Source organism: Theropithecus gelada, chromosome 13, assembly GCF_003255815.1.
Source record: "Theropithecus gelada isolate Dixy chromosome 13, Tgel_1.0, whole genome shotgun sequence".
In the NCBI taxonomy this organism is placed as follows: Eukaryota; Metazoa; Chordata; class Mammalia; order Primates; family Cercopithecidae; genus Theropithecus; species Theropithecus gelada.
In genome coordinates this window covers 25942297-25970286 of record NC_037681.1, presented here as the reverse complement: position 1 = coordinate 25970286, position 27990 = coordinate 25942297, and positions in this window count along the sequence as shown.

The window sequence follows — 27990 nt, the reverse complement described above, 5'->3', positions numbered from 1 at the left end:
CTGCAGTACCCAACCAGTAACCAATCACTTTGTTCTTTTTTTTTTCACACCATGTTCCAAAGAGCTGCTCTGCCTATTTTTCTTTCCATGTTAGACCATGAGACACCACCAGATCTCAGGTCCTGCCAGCCCACTCCAGTCTAGTCAGTTGTGACTGGGGTTGGATGGAGAAATTTGATACTTTAAAAATGACTTTTGCGGGCAGCAGAGATTATGAACAAAGCAGATGTTCTCCAGGGGAGTGTGGGATAATAGGTTGTGATTGGCATCATTGGCACAACAGCAAGCAGTAAAAAGCGAAATAAATGCTGGCTGTTATCACAACATTCAAATATGTATACAACATCATCAGTTTCATATCAACAGGGTTTTAGGTACTGTGTTAAGTTGTTGTGAAAACCAACTATAAATTAGCCCTTGATATTTTGGAAATTAACATTGTATTGGGGGAGGAATGAAAACGTGCCTATAAGTAATTAATAATAAATAATAGTAAACTGGCCAGGTGTGGTGACTCACGCCTGTAATCCTAGCACTTTGAGAGGCTGAGGCGGGTTGATCACCTGAGGTCAGGAGTTCAAGACCAACCTGACCAATATGGGGTAACCCCATCTCTACTAAAAACTCAAAATTAGCCAGGTGTGGTGACGCATGCCTATAATCCCAGCTACTCGGGAGGCTGAAGCTGGAGAAGCACTTGAGCCTGGGAGGCAAAGGTTGCAGTGAGCTGAGATCATGCCATTGCACTCCGGCCTGGAGGACAGAGGGAGACTCCGTCTCAAATAAATAAACAAATTATAGTAAATCAATAAATAGACCTAATTCTTAATGTAAAATTTTTTTCTAGTGTCTCACTTTCTCATGGTTTACCTTGTTAGCTTTTCATGTCAGTACTTTCAGGAGGATGGTTGGTTGTTTTGCAGAAGAGAACATAAAGTTCCAGTTTTAAAGAGTGGCTTATAGTTCCAGAGCTTGTCAGGCTCTACCAGTCTTGTCCAACCCACAGCACACGGGCTGCTTGCAGCCCAGGATGGCTTTGAATGAGGCTCAACACAAATTTATAAACTATCTTAAAGCATAATGAGTTTTTTGTGATTTATTTTTCTCATCAGCTGTTTTATGAACATCTATCTTAAAATCATCAGTATTTTATGTGTGGCCCAAGGCAATTCTTTCAATGTGACCCAGGGAAGCCAAAAGGTTTGGACATCCCTGCCAGTGGTCTTTCCACAGTGTCCTGATGTAGGGCAAGCACCACATCCTTCTGAATCCTTCCGTCCTCAGCAAGGGCCCCGGCAGACCCTTCACTGGTCATGCACAGAGTGGGAATAAGGATATTTTGCAGGATTTGAGACTTCCTCATGTTCAGGAGAAGAACAGAGTTTTGTGAAGTGGAGAGAAGCACCAGGGTGAGTTACCTTCATGTCCTGAAATGCAGGAAATAGTTCAGGTTAGGCAGTGGCAGTGAGCAAAATTCTGAAAAGCATGAACTTCTCATTGTTATCATCTTCATCATATGTGACTTAGGTGACCTAGGAAGGCCAACAGACCTAAGATGGAGCTGAACTGGTCAGGGGAGTTGGTTCAAAGTAATCACCAAAAGCTTGATGTGGTGGCTCACAGCACTCTGGGACGCTAAGGTAAGAGGATTCCTTGAGCCCAGGAGTTGGAGACCAGCCTGAACAACATAGTAAGATCCTACCTCTACCAAAAAAAATTTAAAAATTAGCCAGATGTGGTGCCTGTAGTCCTAGAAACTCGAGAGGTTGAAGTGGGAGAATCACTTGAGCCTGGGAGGTGGAGACTGCATTGAACCATGATTGCACCACTGCGCTCCAGCCTAGAAGACAAGACAGAGCAAGTCCCTGTCTCAAAAAACAAAAAACAAACAACAACAACAGCAACACATAAACAGTCAGGCACAGTGGCTCATGCCTGTAATCCCAGCACTTTGGGAGGCCAAGGTAGAAGAACCATTTGAGGTCAGGAGTTCCAGACCAGCCTGGCCAACATGGTGAAACCCTGTCTCTACCAAAAATACAAAAATTAACCAGGCATGGTAACTCACGCCTGCAGTCCCAGTTATTCAGGACTCGGGGTCATGGGGGTTGCGGGGAGAATTTGAGGCATGAGAATTGCTTGAATCCAGGAGATGGAGGTTGCAGTGAGCAGAGATCCCACCACTGCAACCAGCCTGGGTGACAGAGGGAGATTCCATTTAAAAAAAAAAAATCCAAACAAACAAACAAACAAACCATAAAACAAAACAAAAAAAACCCACAAACAACAACAAAAAGCAAAATTAGTAATCTTTATTAAACTATGTGTTAGGATGGTGAACACAAGAACAGTAGGGCATTGTTACCCCTGAGTTGCTAATTTTTGTTGGCTAATAAGACATTAATAAATAATGTCTTATTTATCTGTGGATATGGCACTGAGACTGTGGCAGTCATATTGAAGTTTATGTCTGGCTTTATTTTGTGGTTTAAACACGTAGGATTTTGTTTCATTTATGCATTCATTGAATAATGTTATCAGGCACTAACTACTTCCTAGGTGCTGGGAACCCAAAGATGAGCAGACCAGGCTGGTATCTGCAGGAGCTTACATTGTCTCTGTGTTAGGACAGGGAAAGCATCATCCTTTAAGTTCCACTTCTGGCCATATAACTGAGGGCCAACTGATCCTTGGTTTCCTCATCCATAAAATGGGAGCATTAGCACTTATCTTATTCATAAAGTTGTTCTCAGGATAAAATGAGATGATACTTAAAAAGCTAAAGCAACTAAAGCCTGGCTTGTGATCAGAGATCATGTCACATCCCCCTAAATTAAGTAACTGACACAGTGACCGACACAAAACAGACATGCAATAAATATTAAATCCTTTCTTTTATTCCCCACTCAATGTCATATTCTTTTTTTTGAAACACAATCTCACTCTGTCACCTAGGCTGGAGTGGAGTGGCACCATCTTGGCTCACTACAACCTCCACCTCCGAGGTTCAAGGGATTCTCAGTCTCCCAAGTAGCTGGGATTGCAGGTGCACACCACCACTCTGGCTAATTTTTGTATTTTTAGTAGAGATGGGGTTTCTCTGTGTTGGCCAGGTTGGTCTCAAACTCCCAACCTCCAGTGATCTGCCCGCTTGGGCCTCCCAAAGTGCTAGGAATACAGGCGACATCGTATTCTTTTAATCCTTCCCAAGAGAACATTGCCTTTTTCTGCAGTCTTTCTGAACTGCTGGCCCATGCATCTCGTAGTTGAGGAAATCCTTCTCTACTCTAACTGTATTTTCCCAGGGTGTCTGCATTCTGTATTTTGAAGTTAAATGGGCTCCTCCTTTGCGTACATCTTTTACATTATAAATGTTATTGCTGTAATTTGTTGCATATATTTATTAGCCTTTTTTTCTTCTTTAGTCACATTGGACAATTTGAAGTTACTGCTACTGCCTAGATAATTACTTCCCAAAAGAACTTTCTGGGCCGGGCACGGTGGCTCACGCCTGTAATCCCAGCACTTTGGGAGGCCAAGGCGGGTGGATCACGAGGTCAGGAGATCGAGACCATCCTGGCGAACACGGTGAAACCCCTTCTCTACTAAAACAAACAAACAAAAATTAGCCGGGCATGGTGGCAGGTGCCTATAGTCCCAGCTGCTCGGGAGGCTGAGGCAGGAGAATGGCGTGAGCCCGGGAGGCGGAGGTTGCAGTGAGCCGAGATCCGCCACTGCACTCCAGCCTGGACGACAGAGCGAGACTCCGTCTCAAAAAAAAAAAAAAAAAAAAAAAAGAACTTTCTGGAATGAAAATGTCCTATACCTGTATAGACAATGCAGCTATTGAACATGTGGTTCTTGACCACTTCAAATGCAGCTGATGCTACTGAGTATCTAAATTTTTACTTTGGTTTAGGTTTTAATTTTAATAATCCCATGTGGCTAGTAGCTATATATTGTAAACTGCAACTTTAAAATTATTAAGATCCCCACTTAGTCAGAAATCACCTAAAAATGTTTAATTAAATAGATATTAGGACTAATTCCTAATATCCACCTAGTATATGCTACTTGCTATTACTTCCTCCTAAATTAACACGTACACAGGACTCTAACCACAGACTGTGCATCCACCACCTGCACACAGCAACAGGAACCCAGGGCACTTCCTGGTGTGGACACGACATGCTCCACTGTGCTCGGTGATCTGGACACAAGACAACTAATGCTTTTCAGTATAGTGCTTCTGAAAACTGGTTTCCGTAAGAGGAAAATGTTTCTGTCCATGTCTTGCTTCAGGTAAAGAGAATGAGAAATGAAAATCCATTTGGGACTTAGGCTAAGGCCAGTGAGCAGGGTGGAGGAAGGAGGGCCTAGTGGTGGTTTCTGGGAAGCCACAGCATCATCTCATGTCGCAGACTCATGCCGAATTGCTGCGATCCCAGCCGGCCAGAGCATTGCCTGCCATCTGGTAGCAGTTGGATAGAGAGTTCAAGCTGATGAGGCCGAGCCAGACAGCTGGTATCAAATATGAGAAAATGTTCAGCTCAAACTCCACAGTAGCTGGGCAAAGCTGGTCCTGAGCCTGCGATTCTGGGGCAGGACACTAAAGTCTTGTTTATAAAGCTGACTAAGGGGGTGGGATTTTCTGAATGTGTAACTCAATGTTTAAGACCCTCTTTACGTGCTCATGAGGCAGTACATGGCACATCCATTCTTAAGCCAGCCAGGCTGTGGTCAAACACTGTGTTGTCGCACAAATCACCATTCTATTTTTTTCCCAGTATGATTTGGGTAATCCTTTCTCTAACAGCACATCTCAGAATCAATTGTGAAACATCCAGCTATGATCCCTTATAATTATAATGGAAAGTTGAGGAGAAATGACCATCAGAAACAATCCTCATCTGCTCCTGGTGCAGTTTAAAGAAGATGGACGTTAAGCCTAAGGGGTTGTATAAAGTACAGGAAAAGATGCACTGCCCTACAGGGATAGCATGTCAAAGCTGCTCTGCTGAGCCAAGCCTCGTGTCCACCGGTTCACATTTACAGCTTCCATTGCTGAAGGAGTGAGGGACGGCCAGCCACTTCCTCACTCTCCCATCTGCACTTTGGCTGCAGGCCATGTGGAGGAGGATGGAGATAAGTTAAGAAAACTCTGGGAACTCCTTTTTGGTCAGAAGGGCTGCAAGAGAGACCCTCGGATGGCCAGAGAGAGAAGCCCACCCAGTGTTAGTAACAAAACGTGCTGCTCACAAGGTACCGTCTAGCATAGGTTCACTGAAGGACAGTCTCTCTGATGATGGCCTGTGAGTATCATGTTTCTGGGGTGGTCGAGAACCCTGAACAGCCTTGTGTCTCTCGTATTTACAGTACAAGCACCGTTACCCTAATGCCAGAAGTCCATTCTCCAAAACAGACATGGAAGTTGTACAGCCTCTTATGATCCTCTGAGACCATAAACGGTTTTGCAAAATGGGCACAGGTCACTGACCTGCAAACAAAATTCTGTCTCTTAAAAATGGCAGTTCCCACGTTCAGATGTGAAGAAAAGAGCTGTCTTGTCTTTTCTTCCTGTCACTGCTTGGCATGAGTTATGAAACCGTGTCCTGGAAAGAAGCCGAGGGCGCAGGTGATTAAAGTGAACGCCTGAAGAAGTGTCCGTTTTTCAGTGTGATATCACAGGCGTGCGGATGCAGATCCACGTCTGGCAGGCTCCGCGGCAAGCAGAACGCTCTTCGGAAGGTAAGTACGTGTAAGACACTTCTGGATAACCCAGATTTCTAGCTGAAAAGGAACTGAGAAGATGTGTTTCCCCCCAGAAGGTGGTTTCCATCTGGCCCATGTTGAAAAGACATTAGCGGGAGGATCTCGCTGCCAGAAGGCGGCGCGGCAGGAAGTGCAGCCCTGCTAATTTATGAGGGTCCCACACCTTAGAACTGTGGGCCAGGTCGGGCTTGGCCCTTTCTCACCCAGCCAGGTCTCTCAGGCCAGGGGCTGGAAAATGTCCAAACCTCTTAATTGATTACTTTCTCTGATCAAAAGCCTTGAAATACTGGAGTTTCCAGCATCTTTTGGTAGCTCTGTTCTGATTCCAAATTGGCTCTTGAATTACATGAATGATAATTTTGTTCCAAGCTTAGATCCATAAGGGATTCTAATCTTGGGATATTTTGGAACACACAGTGGGTTTTAGTAGGTAGTTTTATTTCAGAAGCACCCGAGTGAAGTATAATGAGCTTAATAGCACCGGGTTGCTGCTAGTTTTGGAAAGCGTTCTTATGTGGAGTGAGTGAAGAGCCCTCTGATTATTTGAATATAAGGGGAAAAATGAATTTACAAGACACGAGGACAAGAAATCTTAAGTGGGCAACAGAATATTCAAAATGAAATTAAAATACGTAAGGGTCCTTCAGTGAATGCATGCTAGACAGTGCCTCGTGAGCAACACATTTTATTACTAACATTGGGTGGGCTTCCCTCTCTGGCCATCCGAGGGTCTCTCTTGCAGCTCTTCTGATCTAAAAGGAGTTCCCAGAGTTTTCTTAACTTATTTCCATCCTCCTCCACATGGCCTGCAGCCAAAGTGGGGATGGGAGAGTGAGGAAGTGGCTGGCTGTCCCTCACTCCTTCAGCAATGGAAGCTGTAAATGTGAACCAGTGGACACGAGGCTTGGCTCAGCAGAGGAGCTTTGACATGCTAGCCCTGTAGGGCAGTGCATCTTTTCCTGTACTTTACACAATCCCTTAGGCTTATAGTCCATCTTCTTTTAACTGCACCATGATCAGATGACGAGTATATACTGTGACATTGCTTCAGTTCCAGGTGTGTCCTTCTGGGCAGGGAGAACTTGGTATTTGGAGAAATGGCGACACAGCATGAGGGCCACTCATGTAAAATTCAGCACCAACATCAGGGAGAGCCAGTGCGTCCCCAGTGCTCAGACATTCACTGGAACTTTTCTTGGTGTCAGAAATTTCTACTGAGGACTTCATGTTGAGGTGGACAGGTAATAAAGCTCCTCACATCCCTACAGAGTTTGCCAACAGGTGTTCAGAACAGCCAGCCGAATTATCCCCACCTTTAGTCTACTTAAGAGAATTTTAAAAACTCATCAGAAAAGAAATTTTTGACACATATGGGTATAAAGCATTATGTTGTGCATGGTCTCTTCTTGTCGGGAGAACTGAAGGCATGCCACAACATCCATCTATTAAGGTTGGGATTGTGGACCAGAAGGTGAAACTAATTTCTCAGTGTTTGCACACCCAACCCACTCCTTGCCTCGATGGTTGCTGAGCTACAGAAACTTACGGATCCTCCAGACTTGAGCACAAAATTCTCAGGCGAACCTGACGTGTCCAGAATCTGGGGACAGAAATATTAATCGCCGTCTCCAACCCGGAGAGACACGAAGGTGGGTATTCTGGGTGGGGAACTCCCATAGGGCATAGGGCAGGCAGAGCAGCAGGTGAGGATTTCCACCCCAGAGTTTTCAAGGCACGTGCCACGCAGGCCCTGTGGATTCAGGACAAATAAACCTCTAGAAATGCATAGAGGTTTTTTTAATTGAACAGACTATTAAGATAATTGAACAGACTATTAAGAAGAAATGATGGGGCGGGCACGGTGGCTCCTGCCTGTAATCCTAGCACTTTGGGAGGCCGAGGCAGGTAGATCACAAGGTCAGGAGATCGAGACCATACTGGCTAACACAGTGAAACCCCGTCTCTATTAAAAATGCAAAAAATTAGCCGGGCATGGTGGTGGGTGCCTGTAGTCCCAGCTACTCGGGAGGCTGAGGCAGGAAAATCATGTGAACCCGGGAGGCAGAGCTTGCAGTGAGCTGAGATGGTGCCACTGCACTCCAGTCTGGGTGACAAAGTGAGACTCTATCTCAAAAAAAAAAAAAAAAAGAAAGAAAGAAAGAAGAATTGGTAAAATTCCAGGAACATTGGAATTTTCTGTATGAATTTTTAATACGTCTCTCACCAAAACTGACTAAACAACAGCGACAACCACAAAAATGTAAAAATGGCAAAGAAAGATTAGGAACGCAGGACTAGGGAAGGCTGCTGTCATAACACAGACACTGAGGAGTGTTCACCAAAAGCAGTCAGATGAAGAAATACAGACACAAGTCCATTCCTCAAGAGAGTAATGTTATAAAATAAGAAACAGGTGAATGAAATTCTGAAAAAGTCTCTTTCAGGGACAAAGCCTGGCAATGCAGGGGCCCAGGGTTGGGCCTGGGGATCCTGCATGGAGCTCCTCTCTCTCCTGTGGACAACAGCACCTGGTACAGCAGCAGTAGCAGACTGGAGGGTACTGTGAGGCCACAAGGCAGATCTCTGTTTGCTGACAGCCGAGTGGATCCATTCTGATATCTGAGAAATGTATCTGCCGGGTGCTATGGCTCAGGCCTGCCTGTAATCCCAGCACTTTGGGAGGACGAGGGGGGTGGATCGCTTGAGGTCAGGAGTTCGAGACCAGCCTTGCCAACATGATGAAATCCCGTCTGTACTGAAAATGCAAAAATTTGCCAGGCGTGGTGGCACACACAGGTAATCCCAGCTACTAGGGAGTCTGAGGCAGGAGAATCACTTGAACCCAGGAGGCAGAGGCTGCAGTGACCCGAAACCACATCACTGTACTCTAACCTGGGCACAGAGCAAGATTTTCTCAAAAAAAAAAAATTAAATTAAAGAAGAAAGATACATCCAACCCGAGGAGAGGGGATGTTGAAGGCTGAAGGGCCTATGGTGGGAAAAATGGGGCATTTTCCAAAATGCTTTTTCTTCAAAACTAAAAACCAGTGGTAACTGAAGCAAAAGGAAACTCACACTGTGGCATCAAAGAGCCCTTAAAACTTCTACTCATCCCACAGCCTGTGAGCCTAAGTTGAGGGAATAGGCAAAATCTATGGGGAACACCCACGACAGGCTGGGCTGTGCCTCTCCGTGCAGAGGGCGTGATGAGAACTTGGAATAGGAGGGAGGAGACCGCCAAATCTCCCTGAACCTGGCACCCATTCCGCCTCCCTAAAGCGCCTGCGTTCCTGAGCAGGCAACTTAGACATGGTCACTCAGAGCTCTACGCGATGACAAGGGGAAGGTACACATGACGTCCAGGCAGGTGCAGACAGGAGGTCCCAGACACCATTTCACCTACATTGCTTTGGGGCCAGTTGGTGGTCGAAAATGAATTGCCTCCTTTCAAAGATAAATAAACCACTAGGAACAGAAAGAGAGGAAAATAAACATAACAAGCGGAATATGTTCATGGAATGTTTTGGAAGATTTACATCAGGCAACAACTATTTTATCAAACAGTGCATCTTCAAGAACGTAAAACAAATTATCTGAAATAAAAAATTATTTGCTGACAAATTCTGAAATACCAAGGTAATAAAGGAGAAAGGTAATATTGCAGCAGTAAGTGAGAATTTAAAATCACCTGAGTTATTAGTGGCATGTGAAGTCAATAAAAACAAATTTACAAATATGCAGTCTCAGGTGGCTCATGTTCTCGCTCCCTTTCTTCCCTGGAAGTTATATGAGGACATAATTGGAATAAATAACCCATATATGGGAAGGCTTTGGTATAAGACCAGGCAATAAGGTTAAAAATAAATGAAATTAAATGCAAATAAACAATTACCATGTTTTCTAAATATGTCAGTATTATCCTTCATGAAAGAAAACCACAGTAAGGTGAATGCCACATAAGTGTGCATGAATTGGATGCAGTTGTATATGCTTGGGCTCCCTAAAGAAGTGATGGAGCAGAACTTAAACAGTGCCATTAATTTAGCCTGCCATTCTACTCAAGGCATATGTCCTAGCAACCATGAGACGAAAGGCACTTCTGTCGTCCCCTCAGAGGGGCTCAGGTCCCACACACTTCACAGAGTGGGAGCAACTCTCTGCATTGTGGTTCAAGGGCTTACAGGTCTCCACTTGTTTACACTGGGGTCCCTAATAGCAGCACATTTACTGTATCTGATACTGAACCATAGAAACAGCTATTGTTTTCAACATTTCATACCAAAAGCTGAACTTGTTAATCTTATCGAAAGGCTTTATCAGCTTTCAGTAGTGTGTCTCCTTAGGAATTTTCAAGAGTAATTTTGACTATAAATGCTTTTTATCTTTTACATGATGTTTGAAATCAAATCCCTCATAAAATATAGTTCTGCAAAATTATTTACCTGAAGTAGACTAGGAAAAAGATTCAAAAACTTAACTGCCAAACTTGGGTTATGAAGTGGGAGATACGTAGATACCCTAATATAATTTGCTTTTATAAAAAAGAATAAATATTCCTTTGCTTAATGTTGGTTTATCACTAGTATAAATAAAAACAGATTATTTTCTCAAATTAAATGGGGCAAAAACCAAAATCCAAAACACAAGATCATGTAGCAACTAATTAAAAGCAATAGTAACAACAAATAAAAACAAACAATTATAGAAGTAAGAAAAACATGAAAACATAATTTGGACTTAAAAAATTGGGATCATGAGCCAGTATGTACTGGGAAGAAGGCTAAAAATTGTGTTCAGGTATGCTCCAAGTTATTTATATTGATTAACTCAGGTGACAAAATGTTTGGATGGTTTTATTTTATTATTTAAACTTTTGTTTTAGATTTTTAAAAGAGAAACGTGTATTACTTGTGTGTGTGTCATTAGATCCAACAGTAAAGTTATTTCATTGAGTCCCATACACTTTCTACCATGAGTATCTAGTCTTGGACAATGACTTGCAAGGGTAAGAGTGGGAAACCTAAGGGTCCATATAACCTTCAGTCTTTAGAGAAATGTTTGATGATGTTCAGAATCTGTACTCTTTTAGTTAACATGGGAAGTACACCAATGACTAGTATCAAAAATTTTACATCAATAAAGTTTGTTTTGTTTTGTTTTATGAGATGGAGTTTCACTCTGTCACGCAGGCTGGAGTGCAGTGGAACAATCCTGGCTCACTGCAACCTCTACTTCGCGGGTTCAAGTGATTCTGTCACCGCAGTCTCCCGAGTAGCTGGGATTACAGATGCGAACCACCATGCCTGGCTTATTTTTGTGTTTTTAGTGGAGATGGGGCTTCACCATTTTGGCCAGGCTGGTCTCGACCTCCTGGGCTTAAGTGATCCCCCTGCCCTGGCCTCCCAAAGTGCTGGGATTACAGGTGTTAGCAATCTTACCCGGCCTTCATCAATGAAGTTTTGATTAATTTCCTGATCATGCAGAATATTAAATTAATCAGTATGCCACTCTTAACATATTCCAATTAATGGATCAGTTAAAATTTCAAGGCTCTTCTTGGATACATAGTGTAAATTCAGTTTTAACAGGAAAATGTCTCCCTTCTCTTTTCCCTTCCTATTTCTCTCTTTTCTCTGTCATATAAACTTGAATCTCTGTAAAGATTTGAGAAATCTTGTGTTTTTTTGTTTTGTTTTTTTTTTTTTTGATGAAAATCTTGCTGTCTTACCAAAGTTATGGAAACAATGTAATTATCCATACGTATTTTTGGGACATACTTCCTATTTTCTCTTATACCATAAGCTGTTGATTCTTGTTTTGCTTAGGCCCAAGTTATAAAGATCTTTTTTTCCATCTCAACAAGTAAAAAGTAGTATAATTAATGGTTCTTCTCCAGGAACAGAGCAAAGAAATACTCTCAACTGGCCTAAAATAAATACAAAATGGAGAATAACTTTGATTAACTTTGGTAGCAGGGAGCATTCAGTGGATGTCTGTCTTATCACTTCTCTGACTACACTGGTGGTTCCTTTCGTTTCATTCCATACTCATGGCTCCTTTCATTTCAAAAGTGAAGCACTTTGGATTTAAGAACTCCTAGGTATCAGAATTTGTGTTGCTAATTTTATATTTCATACTGTAAAACTCATGTTGTATGAATCAAAGCTTTATGTCTACTTTAAATTAGAATTTACTATTTGGCATTTAATGGAGGCCAAAGAAATACATCTGTGAAATTAGACTAAGATATTCATTATCTTGCCAAAAGTCAAAAGTCAAGATAGTTGCCTGCATATTTTAATATTAAGTACTAATTTTGGTGATGTAATATGCATGTTTTATTAATTATTATACATGTGATTCATTGGATTTAATCAGGGCCATATTTGCAGCATTGGTGGACAGAAATGAGTTGAGTGAATATTTAAGACCTGCATCAACTCCAGCTCCTAGCCCTGTTGTTTTAAGGTATGAATGAAGACAAATTACCTACTGTTATGGATGACCTTTAATGAGATGCTGATGACATACAAATAAAGATTATGTATATCCACACACACACATATATTTGAGATGGAGTCTTACTCTGTTGCTTAGGCTGGAGTGCAGTAGTGCGATCTTGGCTCACTGCAACCTCCGACTCCCAGGTTCAAGCAATTTTCCTGTCTCAGCCTCCTGAGTAGCTGGGATTACTGGCATGCACCACCACACTCAGCTAATTCTTGTATTTTTAGTAGAGATGGGGTTTCACCATGTTGGCCAGGTTGATCTCAAACTCCTGACCTCAGGTGATTTACCTGCCTCGGCCTCCCAAAGTGCTGGGATTACAGGCATGTGCCACCAGGCCCCGCCAAGATAATAAATATTAATCCACTTTGTAGTACTCTTTCCTTTTTGTTGCTGACATTTCAGCCTGATTTCTTATGCTGCCTTAAATGTAAATAACTGAAGCTCGGTTCCACGTTGTTTATTTTGGGAAAAAGATGGAAATTAATGAAATGGTGTGAAGCTGGGGTCTTCAGGAGCCGCTGTAGCCATGAAAGAACAGATCTGGGGGCTTCACGTTTCCTGATTAGGGTCATGAAACGGGACTGTCCAGGAGGCAGCGAGGTTTCCGTGAGACTGTCCCGTGGCTGAGCCCGCTGGCTGCTATCACTCAGGAGCATTGGCGGCCTCCCTCGCTGCTCGAACTGAGACCAGCAGCTGCTCTAAGTGAGCAGTAATGAGTTGGCCCCTGTGCGATTGAGATTGAGACTGTCACCTTCACACTGTGATGGGGCAAAGTAATTTCTCAGTAAGAGAAATCTCAGCCCCTTCCTCATCAAATCCCCTCATCTCTCTCCCCTTTTCAAGAATGGTAAGTCAAAGCTTGTTTTCATTAATACACATTGAAACAACAACCATAGCAAAAATCTTAATTTATTTTCAGTGTAAACAATCCTACCACCTTCAAAGGAAAAAAAATATAGATATCTATGTAGATCATGGCATGATCTACTGGGACACCATCAAATGTTGGATACGTCAAACAAAAACAATAACAACAAAAACAAACAAAAAAATAAACAGGGAAGAAAATCAAACTAATTTGAAAAATCACAACAGAAAATGTCCCGCTAAGGTGGATTGTGATATAATCACCTTTATAAAATTATCCTGCAACTTCCAGAATCCAAAATGTTCCTATCTTCACTATTCTCTTTCTTTCTCTTTCTTTCTTTCTTTCTTTCTTTCTTTCTTTCTTTCTTTCTTTCTTTCTTTCTTTCTTTCTTTCTTTCTTTCTTTCTTTCTTTCTTTCAGAAATACAGTTAACTAAATAGAAACATGGCTACATCCCTGCAAAAGTCCAAATTTTATGATTCTGACTCCAACCAACATGAGAAAATAATTAAATAAATGGCTTTGAAAACCATGCTGACTTTTAACGTAAAGAATGTTTCGGAATGGTTAATGATCTCTAATAGATCATATTCATAAAAACTGCCTTTGCAGCACATAAAGCATCTTCCATTTGGAAGCATGAGTCACAGCTACTCTGAGGTCGGCCGCTCTTTATTGCCAGTGTCAGGAGTTCTCTGAGGGGGCCGTGCTGCTGTGCTGGAAACAATCACAGAACAGCCTTGATTTCAAGACTGTTCACTATTTGACTTCTCCTCAGAGACTGTCAGAAATAGTAGCAAAGAGAGCTTAAAATGATGGCAGTTCGAAGGGACTGGTACACTCATGGGTTAGACCGTGGATGGGGATGATTAATGCTTAGTACACAAACCCTGAAGCAAGTGGAGGGAAGTGAGCTTCAGCAGTCCCTAACTGTTCATTCATTCTTTCAACAAAAATGCATTGAGCACTACTGCATGCCCAGCAAGGACCTTGACTGTGGGAAAGCAGCAGTGAGCAAAGCAAGGAGCCTTCCTTGCCTCATGGAGCTGAGCTTTCTGTGGGGAAGGAGGAAATGACCAGTCGGGCTGCAGCATGGCAGGCAAGGAAGGAAACACAGATAAACGCAGGGCAAGAGACGGAGGGAGGACAGAGGGCAGGAGCTGCTGTGTGTGTCACTGTAGACGGGCCGTGGAGCAAGTGCTTGAAGGAAGAGATGCATCCAGTGACGCAGATATTTAGGGGCCGGGGGGACTCTGATGCAGGTGGCTGGAGAAAGAGGGGTCTAGGCAGAGGAAAGAACGAGTGTCCTGAAGTGCATGCGTTGGATTAGAAATAAGTGTATGGATTTAGAAATAAGAAATATTTCTAAATGTTAGAGAGCCCTAAAGCTTGGTTCTCAGACCTCTTCCCTTTTCTATAAATAACCCCTTCAGAGTTAATAATCCCAGATCATGACTTTCAATACAAGTGTATCAAATGGCTGAATTCATATTTCTAGCTACATGTCTACTTCGAACTCCATTGCCCATCTTATGTGTCCACCTGGAACTCAAGTAGGCATGTGCTCAAACCTGCTGCTCCAGTGTTTTTTTTTCAGGCCTGTAAATGGTATTGTAAGTTGAATTATGTCCTCTCCAAACTTTCATACATGAAAGTGCTAATCTCGGCCTGGCGCGGTGGCTCAAGCCGTAATCCCAGCACCTTGGGAGGCCGAGGTGGGCAGATCACGAGGTAAGGAGATCGAGACCAACCTGGCTAATATGGTGAAACCCCGTCTCTACTAAAAATACAAAAAATTAGGCGGGCGTGGTGGCGGGCGCCTGTAGTCACAGCTACTCAGGAGGCTGAGGCAGGAGAATGGGAGAATGGCGTGAACCCAGGAGGTGGAGGTTGCAATGAGCGGAGATCATGCCACTGCACTCCAGCCTGGGTGACGGAGCAAGACTCCGTCTCAAAAAAAAGAAAAAATAAAGAAAAGAAAGTGCTAATCTCTAGTCCCTCAGAGTGAACATAGGGTTGTTGCAGACATAATTAGTTAAATCAAAATAAGATCATATAGGAGTAGGGTGGCTCCTAATCCAATATGACTGATGATCTTATTAAAAGGGGAAACTTGGATGCAGAGGCGAGCACAAAGGGAGATGCCATGAGAAGGTGAAGGTAGAGATCCAGATGATACTTCTGTAAGCTGGGGAACGCCCCAGAGATTGCCAGAAAACAACCAGGAACTAGAGAAGGGTGGAACAGAGTCCCACTCACTCCTCAGAAATAGCCAACGCTACTGATGCCTTGGTCTCTGACTTTCCACCTCCAGAAGTGCAGAGCAACATTTTTGCCTTTTAAGCTGCCCAGTAGGCAGGACTTTGTCATGGCAGCCCCGGCAAACAACACAAATGATAATAATGCCATTCTTCCATTTGCTGTAGCCCAAAACCTAGACCCTCTTCCATTCCTGCAACTTCAATCAATCTATCTGCAAAACTGGATCACATCTCACCCACCTCCCTCCTCCTGGCAGGACTCCCACACCGTCTAGCCTGCAGTCATGAAGTCACCTCTTAGCCAGTCTACCTGCTCTTTCTCTTGTTCCTCTGCAGTGACTTCCCTCACAACGCCTTTTGAAATGTGTTAGATCACATCACTACTATTCTTAAAACTCTCTAATGATTTATGTACATGTGGTTTAATTTCTATGATGATCTTGTCAATGCGTATTTTTATTATCTTCCCAATCTTTCTTTGGAAATTGGTCTGTTCAACATTTCCACTTCTTAATTCCGTATTGTTAATTTATATTTTCCTGGAAATGTATACCTTTTCTCTAGAGTAACACGTTTATTGCCATAGAGTTGCATGCTGTGTTCTCTTATAATTCTATTAATCTATTCTAGGACTTATGAATGTTTCCTTTTTATTCCTAATCTCTCTCTCCTTTTGCTCCTTTTTATCCTACTCAGACTAAGGGAATTTATCTGTTTTATTATTCTTTATAAGGAATAAAGAATTTATTAACATTTAAACTTACTTTTACTATTTTTTATAATATTAAGTTTGATTGTTATTTTTCCTCCTGTCCTTTTTATTTTTCTTTTTTCTTTTTTTGAGATGGAGTTTCTCCCTTGTTGCCCAGGCTGGAGTGCAATGGCACAATCTCGGCTCACTGCAACCTCTAGCTCCTGAGTTCAAGCGATTCTCCTGCCTCAGCCTCCTGAGTAGCTGGGATTACAGGCGCATGCCACCATGCCTGGCTAAGTTTTGTATTTTTAGTAGAAACAGGGTTTCATCATGTTAGCCAGGCTAGTCTCGAACTCCTGGCCTCAGGTGATCCGCCCACCTTGGCCTCCCAAAGTGCTAGGATTTTAGGCGTGAGCCACCATGCCTAGCCGATTCTTTAAATTTTCTATAGATCTACAATGGCAGAGATTTTTAGTGCTCACCTACATCTAGTTCTCATCTCGTGGGTAATATACTATCTAATTTTTTGACTTATTTTTAAACATCTTTTTCTTTTCCTCTTTGGTAAGGGGATACTTACTCTTTGAGCTGAGTAGCATTTATTTTGGTCTCGGTATTATTATTCTCAGTAATCAATGGATGTTTTTCACTCACCATGTTCTCTGGTAACCCTGTGATTGAAAACCTCCATTGTCAAGAGAGAGTATTGGGCCCTAGAGATTGGTCTGTTTCCATATCACCAGAACAGAAAAGACTGCAAGTCTTAGAACCATCAGGACTAATCCCATTGCACCCTTCATCTATTTATATTAGTTGCTCCAAAAGTAAAAAGTGAACGTAAGTCCAGGCGTGGTGGCTCACACCTGTAATCCCAGCACTTTGGGAGGCCAAGGTGGGTGAATCACAAGGTCAGGAGTTCAAGACCAGCCTGGCCAATATGGGGAAACTCTGTATCTACTAAAAAGACAAAAATTGGCCAGCCGTGGTGGCCCATGCCTGTAGTCCCAGCTACTTGGGAGGCTGAGGCAGAAGAATCACTTGAACCCAGGAGGCAGAGGGTGCAGTGAGCCAAGATGGCGCCACTGTACTCCAGCCTGAGTGACAGAGTGAGACTCTGTCTCAAAAAATAAAAATAAAAATAAAAATAAATTTAAAAATGAACATAAGGTCAAAATACATGGGCTATACAGCTCTGTGCACCTCTAAAGTGACTTCATCCCTCATGCTTCCTCAGCTATCAAATCCTTCCCTTATTCCTCCTCTACCTCCTGAGACTCAAGTCTGTCACGAGCAGAATACCCACACCTTCAAACTCTCTCGTGAATATTGTCTTCACCCTCTTGCTTTGGCTAAAACTACCTTTCCCCAACTCCCACAGTCATCTCAAGGCAGTTGTTTTCTCTCCAACATCTTTGCACAGCTGGACCTTGGGGTGAGATCAATGTGTTCATTGCTTTTTACTGCCATTTCCAGAGTATCCAGTTCTCCACTCTAACCCCTTCCACCTCTAATGCTTATGCTGTCAGACTACACCCACCACAACTACCCCTGCTTTTTGCAGTATCTACCAACACTCAAAAGATTCTCTTTACCTAGTTGTGGCTCCTGGCTCCCTACTCCTCCCTCCAAGACTACTTCTGCCATAATTCTTGGAAACTGCACTGACTACAGAGATGACCTTTTTAATACCCTGTCTAAGTTCTTTGGTCTCCTCTGCTCCAATTATCTTGCGCTCCTTTCCACGTCAGACTCCCATTCTCAAGGTCACATTTTGGATCTTGTCATTACCACTGACTATGTCCCCCCATAATCACAGTTTCAAGTATTCCACTCTATGCCCATAATTTCCTATATCTTCTGCACACTTACTCAAGTTCCTGCAATCCAGCCATTATTTAACATGAGCAGAATCAGCTGTTCTTACTTCATTTTATCTGACCCTCATGTTCCTCAGGTTCTCACTTTCTCCCGATTCCATATTAGAGTCTATAGTCAACATAAGCCCTCTCTTGCTTCTCTCTTGCCATCTGACGTGCTCATGAAAACTCCAGTCTAAGTTTCTACCTGTTCTATCTTTATGCCCAGGAAGCTGAATAAGCATACTGACTGATCTTTCTAAATGTAGAGACTGGGCATGGTGGCTCACACCTGTAGTCCCAGCATTTTAAGAAAATGAGGTGGACAGATCATTTAAGTTCAGGAGTTCAAGGCCAGCCTGGGCAACATAGGGAGACCCTGTTTCTAAAAAAAAAAAAAAAAAAAAAAAATTTCTGGATATAATATGGGCATACTAGCACACAGCTGTAGTCCCAAACTATTTGGCAGATAGAGGTGGGAGAATTGCTTGAGCACAGGAGATTGACACTGCAGTGGGCCCTGATGGAGCCACTGCACTCCATCCTGGGTGACAGAAGGAGACCCTGTCTCAAAAACTAAAAAAAAGTTATGACCATAAGGTTGAGGCTGTCAGTGCTGTCTAGCAACCCTTGCATATTTCTGATTCCTTAATTTTTGCTTTTCCTGGATAAGTAGCTTATTTCTTTTTCACATCAAACCACCAGTACCACCTCCTTTATCCTCAATCTCAGATAATGGCCTTGCCTTCTACATCCTTGAGAAAAATAGAAGTAGTCAGAGGAGAGTTTCTTATCTTTACAATACACATCGGTGAAACCACGTAATTGCCTTAGCTCCTACTGTTATAAATGACCTCCCCATGTTGCTGTCTAGGGCGATCTTCTTCAGATTAGATCCCTTCTCTTTTGGTCTAATCGTGGGCATCACTATATTTTTACAAAATCACCAATTTTTCTCTCTCCTATTATCATCCCATCCATGTGAAAATATGCTGTAATTTCTCTCATCTAAAAAAAAATTTATCTCTATACACCTTGACTCCATATCCCTTCCAGCTACCACTCCATTTCTTCCTTCACTCTTAACACCAGAACCCTTACCTTCTGTTTACGTCTCTCTGTGCACTGCCTCTCATCCCATTCCATCTTACATCTCTGAAATCAGGCTCCTGTTCTTACCACTCTAAGGAAGTAGTTTTTCTTGAAGTCATCAATGTCCTCTTTACTGCTAAATCTGGTGGCCATTTTCCCATCTTCATCTTATGTGATCTTCCAGCAGCATTTAACACAGTCTGTTGTTTGCTCCTATCTGAGACACTTTCTTCCCCTGGCTTTCTGAATACCCCACACTCCTGGTTTTCCTTGTGGTCACTAGCTATATCCCCCCAGTTTACTGTGCCCACTTCTTATGATCTTCCTCTACGTGTAACTGTCTAAAAAGATAGGACATAGGCCTTGTATTTTTCTCTTGCTTCTTTCTACATTTATCTCTAGGAAATCTCACTGAGCCTTAAAGCTTTAAATATCTTCCACGCTGTGGCCAGGCATGGTGGCTCATACCTGTAATCTCAGCACTTTGGGAGGCTGAGGCAGTCGGATCATGAGGTCAGAAGATCAAGACCATTCTGGCCAACATGGTCAAACCCTGACTCTACTAAAAAGACAGAAATTAGCCCAGCGTGGTAGCACATGCCTGTAATTCCAGCTACTTGGGGGGCTGAGGAAGGAGAATCACTTGAACCTGGGAGTCGGAGATTGCAGTGAGCCAAGTTCACACCACTGCACTCCAGCCTGGTGACAGAGCAAGACTCTGTCAATAATAATAATAACTAAAATAAATAAACAGATAAATACCTTTCAGGTTGTGATGACTCAAATTCCCATCTCTAGGTCAGACTTCTTTCCTGACCTCAAGGCTTGTATATACAATTTCTAACCGGATCTCTCCATTTGTCTGTATTAGGAATCTTAAAGATGACACTTCCAAAACTATTTTCTTTTCCTTCACAGTTGTCCATTCTCAGTAAAAGATAACAATGTCTCTGCAGTTATTCAGGCCAAAAACCTTGGGATTACCCTTGATGTCTTTTTTTTTTTCTCTCACCATATATCCAGTCATTCAGAAAATTCCACTGGTTCTATCTTCAAATATAACTGGAGTCTGAGAATTTCTTAAAATTCCACTATCTCCATTGTTCAAGGCAGTATCATCTTTCTCCTGGATTATTTTGTTTGCCTCTTAACTGATCTCCCTCCATATCCTCACCCTGCTTACAGGCTACTCTCAAGACAGCAGCCACAGCTAAAGCCAATGTCATTACATGGCCTGCAAGATCTGACCCCTGCTGCAGTTCTGGATTTGCTTTTTGGTAGAGGCAGGACCAAAAATGCCATCTGAAAGCCCACACACCCCGCCATTTCATGTACCTAGCCTAGTGACAGAGTAGAAAAAACATCCGCTTAACACACGAGCATCTGAGTTTCAATGCTTACTCCATCACAAAGCTTTTGTCTTGGTCAACTTATTGATGATCTCCAATCCTCAGATCATACATCATACTGGGTAACTGTGAGATTCCTGACTAACAGCATGTATCTTCAGTCATCATGCCTAAAATGATAATAATGATTTAAAATCTTGTCCCCTCAAATCGTAAGCCACTGTTACACGTGTCTCTATCCTTCTGGATATCATAGGAGGAGACTTTTTAGTCAGAATTACTTCCTAGTCTGAAAACAGATGGACTGCTTCCAAGTTCTTAATAGTACCTAGGAGGTTTTGTTGTGTTACATTAGGGGAAGTTTAGAGTAGTTTTCTAATCGTTGTGCTGTACGGGCTACAGATTTGTCAAGACCTCAGCACCTTCAGGCCTTGGTGAAGCCAGAGTCCCTGTGCTCGGTGTCTCTGGTCATGAAGGACCTTGTCCACTTACTCACAGGGTGCCACACAATTACGATCATTCGCTGTTTGTGTTTTCTTCTGGAAGAGCCAAGTCAGAAGATATGGATGGATCATCCTTTCATCCCAGCCTACCCGGGCATGCACTGGAACTCACTGGTCTGTCCGTGTTTTCATAGCACTTAGAACTTGTGTTTAATACATTTTAGTTTTCTGCCTTTCATCAACATAATTTCTGTATATTTAGTGTGTCTACTATTAAACTACATCCCCGAAAGACAGAAGAGGAAAATGTGTCACAGATCTGGAGACAGAGGAGATATCATCAGCAGTTAGAGTATGATAGAAATATCTGGTAGTTTCCTAATGTCCACTTTCCCCTTCTTCCTCAGGAAAAGCTGAGCTCATTGCTACCCAGAATAAAAGACTACGCTAGTACATCTCTAGCACCAAGATCCTGGCCAATGAGATATTAGAAAAAAAAAAAAAAGGAAAGCTACTTAAAGACACTGAGAAACTGTGTCCAGAGGTTTTGAAATAAAAAGAAGATGAAATACGAGATGGTACTTGGAGGGATAATACTGCCATTTGGAAACTATTTTATTTTTATTTCTTAGAACAAAGTGAGACCAATAGAGAAAAACCAAAGTAGTGAGAGACAGTGGCTATGGATAGAAACTTATAGGAGGCAAATCCACGGATTGGGCCGGGCAGGGTGGCTCACGCCTATAATTCCAGCACTTTGGGAGGCCAAGGCAAGTGGATCACCTGCAGTCAGGAGTTCGAGACCAGCCTGGCCAACAAGACAAAAACCTTTACTAAAATACAAAAGTTAGCCGGGCGTGGTGGTGGGTGCCTGTAATCCCAGCTACTCAGGAGGCTGAGGCGGGAGAATCGCTTGAACCCGGCTGGCGGAGGTTGCAGTGAGCGGAGATCACACGATTGCACTCCAGCCTGGGTGACAAGAGTAAAACTCTGCCTCAAAAAAGAAAAAGAAAAAAGAAAAGATATTCCTGGATTGTTAAATTCAACCCAGAGTGGTGAGAGGTGTAGGAGAAGGCCTTGGCATTGCCTGGGAAAGGTGCCTGGGAAAGGTCCTCCTGGGGAGCAAAGCGGACTCTGGGCTGGGTTATGGAGCAATACTGAGGAGGAAAACAGTGAAACTGAAGGAGCTCCTGGAGATTACATGAAGGGCTTCCAGAAAGTTGAAGCTGGAGGCTTCTGTTCAGTTATAGAGAGAATGGGAGTCCAGGCTTGCAGCACACGGAAAAGCGTAGAAAGACAAGATGCAAAGCACCAGCCGTGGGGAACAGAATGGACTGACGAGCACGAGGCTGCTGCAACACACATCAGACTCCACAGTGACACTAGCAGGTTGCTCTGGGGACTTTGTCTACAGCGCACAGTGGCCTGGGAGAAGGAGGAGACAAGTCAGTGGTGGCAATCCCAGGGATGGGAAAAGCCGAGTGATTCAGGGCCAGCATCGGAGCTGAGGGGCTGGTGAAAGTGAGATACAGTAAGTGGATAGCCATGGGGCAAAGCCTGTACCAGGGACGAGACCTGCCAAGTGAGGAACAGAAGAAATTGAGGCCTGCAGAAAGGACATATGTTATAGGATTGAAGAGTGGGCAGGAGGGGGTGATCGGAGATATGACAGTGCATTTCTGCACCACCAGGTAAGTGGCGTTATCTGCACCACTTGCTTATTTCCGTGTTCATTTATTTTACTTTTATTCTCAGGTGTGGGGCAATATTGTACCATTATTTAATGGTACAATATGTTTAATCAATGTTTACATACAATATGTTTAAATACAGAAACCTTTATAGTTTTCATGTTCATTTTGTATTTATTGTTGTCATTTAATCCCTCTAACGATCTTGAAATGGACACATCAGGCAATACAAGTTCAATTTTATAACTTTGCTTTACCTGGTAGATCACTGAGAAGAGTTCTCACCTGCCAGACTGCTGTCTTCCCATTTTCAAAGCCAAAACAACTGCATTGCCTGTAGTTGGGAACAATCCGGGCTGGTGCTCAGCTGTGAAGCCCACCTCCCTGCCAGGTAAAAGAGTTATCTTATCATCTCAGCAACGGTATGAACCACTTGAGTGCAGGTATCACACATTTCAGTCTTTTTGGAAGAACCCTCAGACTCTAGCACAGATCTTTGCTCGGAAGGAAGAACATGGCCTTTGGCATCATAGTTTTGAGCAAATTATTTAATATTTTTCAGATTCAGTTTTACCATCCCTGAAATCTGGGCATCTTAATCTGGTATTGAGGATATTATGAGGATGAAATAAGGTGGTTATGAGAGTAGACACTGAATAAGGGGTGGACTAGAGGAAGTCACAGCAAGGACGTGGGTGAAGGTTGTGGCCGTGTACGTGAACGTTAGCACACATGGCGGATCGAGGCACGCGGGAAGGTGCTGCGGGCCGGACTCAAGAGAAGCCTGCAGAAAACTGCTTTGATAGGGGCTGGAGGAGCTGGGCTGGAGGGCTGGTGGCACATGTTAGAGGTAAGGAATAGAGGGAATTAGAAGATGAGGTGTTTTTCAGGGATTTCACTTCAGTCTGGCTGGAATGCAGTAGATATGACACTTGAAACGTTATTTATTTAGAACATTTTGAAAGGATTTAAGTTGCTGGCTGACAAATTTAGACTTCATCCTGTGTAGAGCAATTGCCATGGAACTTTTCTAAGCTGGAGAGTGACCCATCAAAGCAGCTTCAGGTGGATGAGACTTTCTGAAGCAGTGTCAGCCTGGCGCCTTCAGTGTGATCGGGATGGCGCAGATTAGGGTAAATTAGAATCCATGTGGTGTGATGATGGCACCAACTCGAGACCCTCATTTCTAAGCATCTGTGCTTCTGAGAGGGGAGGGGGGTTCGGAGTCAAACAATGCCATCTGGGAATACTTTTGGCCTAGATAAAGATGCGCATACGTCATGTTTATAAATTCAGCACTTCTTGGTTGACAGGCTAGGAACACTTCCTTCCGCATCAGAACATTTATTAATACAATATTCAGCCGCTTTGGTGTGGGTATCTCACAGCGCCGGAGGACAGGGCTCCTCTGCAGTGTGACATTGTGTAGGTGGAGTGAAATGTGCTGGCTGATGTATGAGGTTCCACCCTCTGAGGGCAACGATGGGGGCATCTCAGAGGGCATCCTAGTATCTGAGCACCCGTGACTGGATAGATGTGCAGGATGGAAGCCTCTCTTCCTCTTCTGTCACAGACGCTGCATTACGCACTCTATAGAAGACACTGACTCCATCGCACACACTATAGCACACACTCACTGCATCACACACTACCACACACACTCACTGCATCACACACACTACAGCACACACTCACTGCATCACACACACAACACACACTCACTGCATCACACACACTACCACACACTCACTGCATCACACACCTTCACACACACTCACTGCATCATACACACAACACACACTGCATCACACACACTACACACACTCACTGCATCACACACACTACAACACACACACACTGCATCACACACACTACCACACACACACACTGCATCACACACACTACCACACACTCACTGTGTCACACACCTTCACACACACTGCATCACACACACTACAACACACACTCACTGCATCACACACTACAACACACACTCACTGCATCACACACACAACACGCACTGCATCACACACCTTCACACACACTGCATCACACTCACTGCATCACACACACTACAACACACACACACTGCATCACACACACTACCACACACACACACTGCATCACACACACTACCACACACTCACTGTGTCACACACCTTCACACACACTGCATCACACACACTACAACACACACTCACTGCATCACACACTACAACACACACTCACTGCATCACACACACAACACGCACTGCATCACACACCTTCACACACACTGCATCACACACACTACATCACACACACTACAACACACACACACTGCATCACACACACTACAGCATACACTCACTGCATCACACACCTTCACATACATTCACTGCATCACACACTATAACACACACTCGCTGCATCACACACACTATGGCACACACTCACTGCATCACACAGACTACAGCACACAGTGCATCACACACTACAACACACACTCACTGCATCACACACTACAACACACACTACATCACACACACTACAGCACACACTCACTGCATCACACACACTATAACACATGCACACACTCCATCACACATAGTACTGCACAAACACACTGCATTACACACACATGACATCACACACACTACATCACACTATAACATGCACTGCATCACACATTCTATAGAACACACACACTGCATCACATGGACATTAAAACACACACACTCGATCACACATATGATATGACATATGCTGCACCACACAAACATTACATCACACACGCTGCCTCACATATATTATAACACACACTGTAACACACACTACATCACGCACACTATATCATGCACAGTGCTTCACACACATAACACATGCCGCATCACTACCCATGACTGCCTCACATGCAATCTATAACACAGCAGTCGCCAACCTTTTTTTCTTTTTTTTGAGGAAGAGTCTCTCTGTGGCCCAGGCTGGAGTGAGTGGCGCGATCTCAGCTCACTGCAAGCTCCGCCTCCCGGGTTCCCGCCATTCTCCTGCCTCAGCCTCCCGAGTAGCTGGGACTACAGGCGCCGCCCCCTCGCCCGGCTAGTTTTTTGTCTTTTTAGTAGAGATGGGATTTCACATGTTAGCCAGGATGGCCTTGATCTCCTGACCTCGCGATCTGCCCGCCTCGGCCTCCCAAAGTGCTGGGATTACAGGCGTGAGCCACTGCGCCCAGCCGGTCCCCAACCTTTTTGACACGAGGGACCAGTTTCGTGGAACGTAATTGTTCCCTGGACAGGAAGGGAGGGGATGGTTTTGGGGTGGAATTGTTCCACCTCAGATCATCAAGCATCAGTTCAATTCTCATAAGGAGCGCGCAACCTCGATTCCCCCTAAGCGCAGTTCTCAGTAGGGTTCGCGCTCCTATGAGGATCTAACGCTGCTGCTGAGCTGACCGGAGGCGGAGCTCAGGCGGTGATGCTTGCGCCCTCCCCACCCCAACCAATCACGCCCTGCTGTGAGGCCCAGTTCCCAACAGGCCAAGGACCAGTACCGGTGTGTGGCCGGGGTGTTGGGGACCGTTGCTATAACACACTCTACATCACACATACCTGTATGTATATGTATTCACATGATCTATCATCTATCTATCCATCCATCCGTCTGTCTACAATGGTGTCATATGCCTGAATACCTGAACTCATGTTATAGTTTAAATAAAATGGTACCAGACATAATTGTTTTTCTGGATTACTTTAATGTAGAGATTACTTTTCCCTTTAAAATAGAAAGTCCTTTTTGGTAAATTTTTAAAAGTCAAATGTAAGCTAGAATAATAAAGGTGAAAACTGTTGATTTATTTAACTATTAACATTTAATAATTTTAAATGCTCTTTTCCTCATGTAAGTCAAAGAAACTATCTTTAAATTAACAAAGTAACAAGAAAAATAGTAATGTAGTTCTTACAATGCATCCTTTAAAACTGAGTCTTTATTAAACTAATGTATAGCATTTGGTATTACGATACTTTCTATGATGCTTTGTGCATCAGAAGATTAGTATTACTAGGGGACTTTTGAAGTGTACTACGCATAGTAATGTTGACATCGTATAAACTGGCTTCAAGCACCGAAAAAATGTGTAACAACACATTGACAGATATCTGAATACTCTAAACTTCTTCATACTTTTACTTTTTTACACAAAAGAGCTGAGTTGTTTCGTGTTGCTATTCTGTAGCTTGCATCTTAGAGACACTTCAGTGAAGGTGATCCCACAGATCAGAAAGAAAACAACATGGTCCAGAATTTAAAACGAGTGACAACCCATGAGCCGTATTCTTTGTCCTGAGCACACAGAAGTGCACAGTTATGTCCAGAGAAAGCCGGGGCAGGGATGACGCTGCTGTCATGAGGCAGTTGTTGCGTGGCTGTTCGAGGAAGTTTTAGAGATGAACATGACTCTCCCAGCCACGTCAGGATACCACCTCCAGAGCAGGGCAGGTGCAGCAGGGAAGACAGAGATGGAATCCTCTCCGGCTCCTCCTCCTCCTCTGTGGCCTCTCCAGACTCTGCCCAGGGAGCAGGGCTCCCTTCTGGGCACCCACTGGAAGGCACTCCTCCCTGGACACCCATGGAGGGTACTCTTCCCCAGAGGACCCCCTAGAAGGCACTCCTCCCTGGACACCCCCTTGAAGGCACTCCCCCGGGCATCTCGTGGAAGGCACGCCCCCCCAGGCATCTCATGGAAGGCACGCCCCCCCGGGCATCTCGTGGAAGGCGCGCCCCCCGGGCATCTCGTGGAAGGCACACCTCCCTGCTGGGCGTTCCTGCCCTGAAGGGACCACTGTCAAAGGTGCTACTCCCTCTGCCTCTGCTGTGGATGCATGGCCTGAGAGAAGTCAGCCCAAATGTTGATCCCCGGGTGCTGATAAGGCTGTGGCCTCTCAGGGTTCAGATTTCAGGCTTTCAGCAGAGGCCTGGAAAAGCAAACAAACACATGAGGTGTGCGTTATTGAGGGGAGCGGGAAGGCCCAGGGAAGGAGCCTTCTCATCAGGCCTCTGGAGCTGCTGGGCCTCTGGGGCTGTACTGGACATCAAGTCTTCATGAGAGAGCAATGCTGGGCTCACGTGGCTCCCCTTTCCCTCTCTCCTGCTCTTGGGCTCTCTCCCTGCCCTCCCTCTGCTAGGATCTAGAAGTGCTGTCCCCAAAATCAAGTGGTGTTTTAGAGGCCGAGGAACGGTGACAGTGGTCTTATTTTCGGTTTAGGATGTCTGAAGTGCTGGCTTTCTTCAGAAAGCTTCTCAGGGGAGTGCACCTGCCTGTGTGTGCACAGGACAGCAGAACTGGGTCCACGCTGCAGAAGCCGCTCTGGAAAGCTCAGCTGCTAGGGGGGAAGAGGAAGCCTCAAAAGGACTCCCGGTCCTTGTTGCAGGAAGGCAAAGGTGGCAGAAAACAGCAGCCCCCACCCCTAAG